The sequence below is a fragment of the Medicago truncatula genome, chromosome 5 (genome assembly GCF_003473485.1).
Source record: "Medicago truncatula cultivar Jemalong A17 chromosome 5, MtrunA17r5.0-ANR, whole genome shotgun sequence".
Lineage (NCBI taxonomy): Eukaryota > Viridiplantae > Streptophyta > Magnoliopsida > Fabales > Fabaceae > Medicago > Medicago truncatula.
In genome coordinates this window covers 33,947,332-33,953,348 of record NC_053046.1, presented here as the reverse complement: position 1 = coordinate 33,953,348, position 6,017 = coordinate 33,947,332, and positions in this window count along the sequence as shown.

Sequence of the window (6,017 nt, the reverse complement as noted above, 5' to 3'; positions counted from 1 at the left end):
GAAACCCCGATACCTGACACAATACGTATATGATATGATACCGATACGTAAAAAATTTCAAAATTCCCGATACGATACATTATTAAAAAATTAAATTTAAAATTAACAGTATAAATGTGTAGTGTATAAACATAACTAAAAATGATATTAAACAAACTTTCACATTAATAAAAATAATCAAAAGAAGTGACAATTACATATTTTTTTTCGCACAAATTAGATAGAATATAGTTGAACATCATTAGTACCATCCAAAGAGACCATCATAAGTACCATATAAAAAAAAAAAAAGAGAACACCTTTGTCTAATGTTGACTACTTAATAGTTAACACTAATTTAGATAAAAAAAACAAACAGCTTTTTCCCAATTAGAGAGAAGAACAGAAGAAACATAACATTAGAGGGAGGAGAAACTTAGTAGAATTCAATCATAAGTAATGGGTAGAAGATGGAATAGCTATCGCTATGTGGTGACGAGAAACCCTATATTTTGGGGTTAGAAGAGACAATATGTTTTTGATAGCGTTGCCAGACTTGTAGTTTTATTTCTTATTATTTTATTATTCTTTTTCTTAAAAGGAAATATGTAAGACAATAGTATCGGTATCAGAGTATAAGTTAGCCGTGTCGAAGTACAAGTAAGTTAGCCGTATCTGACACGTATCAGTCATTTTTTTTCAAAGAAATAAATATTAACTGATATGCGTATCGAGACGTATCAGAGCGTATCAGTATCAGATATGTGTCGGACACGATTCTTCATTATTTTTGGAGTATCGGGGTTTTAGAGATGATAAGTCTTAGATTTATGAATACAATTCGTTTGAGTCTTTGATGACAAAACATGAAAACTCCTTACTCTCATCTATGGAGTTCAAGATTATGATTTGGCATATTGTAGACTTATAATGTAAACCAAAGTAAAGAGAGGAAATATTTTTCTTTAAAATAACATGGTATGTATAATATACTATATAAATCTTCGTTGAACTACTTTTAAAATTTTCTTTTAGGGGCTGTTTGGTTGAGGAGAAGATGAGAGGAGAGGAGTTGAAGGGAGAGAGAAAGGAGATAAGTGTCCTATCAAAGCTGTTTGGTGAGAGAAGAAATAGGGGAGAGAGATCACAAATCAGTGGGTCCCACATCAATATTCTTTCTCTCCATGTAAGCGAAGAAAGGGCAGGAGCTGTTGTTATTTTGGATATTTCTCAATTTCGCCCTTGCTTAGATAACAGTGACATAGACCATCTTGTTACTTTTGAAAGGCTAATGCTAAATAACAGTTTTTCTTTTATTTTTTATTTTATGACCAAATAACAAATAATCTTAAAAGAAAAAAAAAACATACGATTAATGAAAATAAATAGCGTGATAATCTAGTATTTTTTTTTTGGATAAAACTATTGTAATGAATTGGTTTAATTGATTGACTACGTTAAACTATTTTAAACAATTAATCAAGAAGTAGTCTAATTTCTGTGTAAAAATAATCAATTCAATTTCTTAATTAAATTAGAATAAAAAACTGCATTAATTTATATATAAAATTAAATTACTAAGATAATAAATTGTATTAGTTTTTTAATACGAGAATATTTTAGTCTTTTCAAAAATTAAACACACTTCTCTCTCTTCTATTTCTCTCTTTCTTCTCATATACCAAACAATATATCAAATCTACTCTATTTCTCATCTATTTCTCTCTTTTCAAACTCTTTCTCACTTTTTTCTCCCTTCACACTTTCTTTTCACAACCAAACACACCATTAGATATATGATTTTTTTTAGGCATTTTAGGTATATGAAATGAACTTTGTTTGTTCGTACTCTATAGTGCACGTTTTTACCTGATCCATGGCAGTTTTTTTTTTAATTTATTTTGTTTTTTTTGCAAATATATTCAATTTGTATGACTTTAATTATCATCTTAACAGTAATACTAATAGAATACGATCCGTCAAAAATAAAAAGAATTCGGATAGTTGCACATGTACCAATTTTTTTTATAGTAAATAGAATAGGAAAAGATGCACATTAATTGACAACACATTTAGACTATGCGTGTCATTGGCTTTAAAACGGAGGAAAGTAATCGGTAGTGGTTAAGATAAAGCACCTGGTGTCTACAATTTCTCTGTGAGTGTTTTTGTTAAATGTTATTTTGATCAACAACTAGATTTTTTTTATTTTTTTATTTTATTTTTTATATTTGAAAGTTGCAATGGTTTTTTTAATATATTTTGATTAGTGAAAGGTGTAATGGAGCCTGTGATAGTTTCCGTCCCAGATTTGCTTGTTTGCTGCAATTGTTGCGAACCCTTAACAATTCCCGTCTCCCAGGTATGCATTTTATTTTATTTTTTCTTTTTTTGGTGCAAATTTCATTTGAGAAGTTTTTCTTTTGTTGAACAATGTTGCATGCTGAAGGATACTTGGTTGTTCCTTTGAGAAGTTTTTCTTTTGTTGTTTAAACGGTGATTATCTATGATAAATCTATGAAATCTTTGTTGTTGTACTTTTTTGATGTAAAAAGTTGTAGCTCTATAGTTTGTTGGAATTGAAGAAAATAAATAAAAAGGGAACATATGCAAGTGACCCTTAAACATTTTGAAAGTTTGAGCAATATTACATTAGTTGCTGTTTTGAAATTTTCCTCTTGATTCAAAGGCATTTTCTTTTTCGGCTTCCAGCCACAGTCTGTCATTGAGTTCATTGATTTTGAGAAGAATAAATTGAGAATGATTAACTATATGTTGGTTATACTTTTAATTGCATGGCTTGCTAACAAGCCTTTACATAGAAATGTCCTATTTTATTTTATTTTATTCTAGCAAATGGTTCATTGTATAATTTGATTGTTTTCTTTTTTGTTGCAATGCAGTGTGACAATGGTCATATTGTTTGCTCTACCTGCTGTCCTAAACTTGGAAACAAGTGTTACAAGTGCTCATTGCCCACTAGCTCCAAACATTGTAAAGCCATTGAGAATCTATTGGTATCTCTTGAAATGTCATGTCCGAATGCAAAATATGGTTGCAACAAGAAAATTAGTTACATCAGAAAGAGGAATCATGAAAAAGAATGCATCCATGTGCCCTGTTACTGTCCTATTTCAAGTTGTGGCTTTGTTGCATCATCCGAAGTGTTGTCTAAGCATTTCAGCGATAAACACAAGGATTCTCAAATCAAATTTTCTTATGGTGACTCCTTCAATGTCTCCTTGAAGTCTAAGGATGAAACCATTGTTTTTCAAGAGGAAAGTTATGGCAAACTATTTATTCTCAATAATAGAGCTACGCTTTTGGGAAATGCTATCAATATTTGCTGTATTGGTCCAAACTCTTTCGAGTCTGAATGTAGTTACGATATATTGGTTAGGTCTCAGATGTGCAACTTGAAATTACAGTCTTTCGCGAAGAATGTCCAATCGGTTGTATTAGCAACTCTTTCGTCGGAGTTGCTTGTGATTCCATTTGGTTCTTTTGAAGCTCTCAAGCTAGAAATTTGCATAACTTGCATAAACCCCATGGTACCTCCTATCTCCTTTCGTTTGATTTGTTGTTTTTCGTTGTATTAAGTCTTATTATTTTCTTTTATGTTTTGAATTTATACTCCGGCATTATATCTGAAATTCAACAGTTTTTCAAATGCGAAAATAGGTTGTTAGTGTTTTCTATTTTTGTATCAGTCTCAAATTTTCTTTTATTGATTTTATGTTGGATTCTTTTAACCTGTTGTGCTGCAATACATTTTGCAAGGGGTTTTAATCTATTTCTGTTGCTTTAATCACTGATTAATGTGTTGGCAATTGCGGTGCAGATGCAAATATTCATAGACATCATGTATGAAAACAAGAGGTTCCCTCTAATGGTTAAGAGTTCAGACACAATACTCGATGTGAAGAAGAAGATTCAGGACAAGGAAGGGATCCCGGTGCACGAGCAGCGTCTGGACTTTGCTAGTAAGCAACTAGAGAACCACCAAACCCTTGCCAGTTACAACATCCAAGAGAAATCAACTATGCAAATTTTCCTCCATTACCGTATTATGTTTGACTAAATGACCACCACATCATCGCCTGTTACTACATCCAAGAGTAGTCAACCATCCACCGCATCGTCTGCTGCCATCAGCGACCCTATAAGTAGAGAAATCAAACATTATTGATAATAACTCAAGAGTCTTTGACTTTTTCATTTCTTATTAAGGATTTGACTTTTGTTCTTCATGTGTAATCTTGAAGTGTATAATGCTTCTTTTATTTTATTTTACTGGGGATGATTTTCAGCAATTGAAGAAACATATTTACTTCTTGACACTAGCTGAAATCGTACAGTTATTTTGACATGGAGATACATTCCGTGATTTCTGCAGTAGAGTATGATTCAACTGAAAAAAGTCAATTAACTTGAATCCACTCACTGATTTTTAAATAAAAGTACAAAAGTTAGATTTATATGTGATTCTCTTTGTGAAAGTATATGAAGAGAGAAGAACCATATGGAGGAAAGACGAGAATGATGATGAAGTTTAGTTAACACCGCGATTCTGCTAAATGCAGTGTAAAATGAAGATAATATGTTAGTTAGTTGATTCATGCAAGAATAAGTATGGCTACAAACAATGTTGGATATGTAAAAGGATTTGGAGGCCCAATACAGTATGCCAAAAATTGATCTAGAGGGTTTGCCAATAAGTCATATATGTTCTGAATTTTCAAAACAGAAATTGCCAAAAAAAAAATCAATATTGTTCTAGGTTTTTGAAAAATATTTTTAAATGAATTATTTTGTTGTTAAAATACTTGAATGAGTCTTTGAAAACATATTTAGCTTGACAGTCAAGTAACTTAAATCCACTTCTGAATATTAAGAGAAATTAGGACTTATGTACATGTGATTCTGAATGAGAGAAATTTACATACCTAAGTAAGAGTCATGTCAAATTGTTAGTGATCCTTGGTCTAGTCTCTGATGCTGAGGTTGGTTGGCTACTTAGTCTTATTAGTTGGTTGAATTATTCATCCTTTAATGCAGCAAATGACTCAGTAGTTACCTCACTGGAAGAAACTCAAACCTCAAGACTACTAATACTTTCAGGTTCTCAACCACATTTTGAGCTTTAATAGTCATGTAAACACCTTAGCCCTTAGGCCTAAAACCTTAATCAAGCTGCTGAATTTTCGGTAAGTTCTCTAAAACTTAAAGTTAAATATCGAAAAAGAGTTTAATATCATTGAAGAAAAAGATGCAAAATAAATAAGAGTATTTTGGTAAAAAAAATAATAATGTAATTGGAAATATCAAAAGGGTAGTGATAAGCTTATATTATTACTTGTTAACCATAAAGAATAAGACTTAAACTTTACTAAATAATTGAATTAATTAGTAATATATATCATACTTGTTATTATAATTGTAAATAACAATTCTCATAGCCTAGGGGTGAAATTATTTTTAACATAAATTAGGGACATGAGTTAGATTATCCGTTAATCCATTTTGGCATTAGAAATAGAAAAAGAATTGCGATTATCGCTAAAAAATATAAGAATTTATATTATATTTGATATATTGTCAATGAGAAGAAATGTTTTACTTTAAAATAATATTGTATATATACAAATCCTCGTTGAATTGCTTTCAAATTTTTCTTTTAGCTATATGAAATGAACTTCGTTGACGCGGCTGTTACGAATCTGTTGTTGTGTTCCGAGTTTTTTGTGATAGCCGCTGTTTTTTTTTTCTTTCTTTTCTCTTTGTTTGTTCCAGGAATAGGAAGATGAAGCTGCTGGTGGTTGTTTGCTCATGATCTATGTTTGTTGTTATTCTTAAATCTGGTTTTTCCAGAGTTAAGATCTGGTTTGTAACAGTTCTGTTCATCTATGTGTGTTTGTTGGATGTCCCTCGTTCTGGATTCAACATACGCCAGATGTTGCTTGAAATGGCTAGGTGCGTAGACACTCCGTGTTGACGGCAGTTGTCATTTGTCTACCTTAAGAACTGCATCCTCCGTT